This window comes from Embiotoca jacksoni, unplaced genomic scaffold, assembly GCF_022577435.1.
Source record: "Embiotoca jacksoni isolate LCO1_2020_lvr unplaced genomic scaffold, fEmbJac1.0.p SCAF_34, whole genome shotgun sequence".
NCBI classification, from domain to species: Eukaryota; Metazoa; Chordata; class Actinopteri; family Embiotocidae; genus Embiotoca; species Embiotoca jacksoni.
The window spans coordinates 764,898-765,856 of NW_027185386.1; positions in this window are offsets into that span (position 1 = coordinate 764,898).

Here is a 959-nt window from a genome sequence, read left to right on the forward strand (position 1 = left end):
TTTATTTTTATTTTTTTATTTACTGTGAGAACCAAATGGTGCCTCTGAATCTTTAAAGCTCTACTTTACTCAGTCCCCCATTTATTTTTCATTCATCTCTGAATTTATACTCTATATCCTCGGCCATATTTTGACAGGATTAATACTCCAGAGGGAGATGGCGAGTCAAGTATTTCCCCTGCTCCTTGAGCTAATAATTCCAGGTGGAATTCCTACCATTGCTAAAGTACACGAGGTAAAGCTTTGGAAGAGGATATTTCTGCAGGAAAATTATGGCAGCTCAATTATCGGTGAGATTTTAGCTTCAACAGCTCTTTGTGAGTGTTATCCGAAGGCAGCGGGATCCGGATCGAGTTCCTCGAAGAAGCTTCACCTCTTGTTCGAAAAGGCTCCTTCAGTCGGATGAGAGGTCTTCGAGAACCTCAATCAAGTCCGGTTGAGTAACACTTAGAAACACCGGCAGCGAGATGACTGAGAGTCTTGACGGGATCATATCAGCTCTCGCTTCAAAGCACGTTTGAACTGGTTCAAAATCAATGGTCAGAAACAGATCCACGGAAATAAAGCAGCTTCTGACAACAATAATGAGGCTTTGACCAAGAGACAAAAAAGAGGGAAAACATGTTATTAACCCCGCAGATGGGTTGTGTTGTGGCTTCGGACCTTTTTCACACCATCCAACCTACCTGCTCGCTCGCTCGCTCTCTCTCTCTCTCTCTCTGTTGTTCTGATGAGTTCAACTCCATCATCCTTTGCTCCACAGGTCTCATTACCGCCAGGCCAGCAGGGAACGTTCTAATAAACAGATGAAGATGACACTCTCAAATCAAACCCTGCGTGCAAACACACACACACACACACACACACACACACACACACACACACACACACACACACACAACCTTGAGAAAGATTACACCAGGGACGAACAGAAAATAAAAACCTTTCACTTGATTATT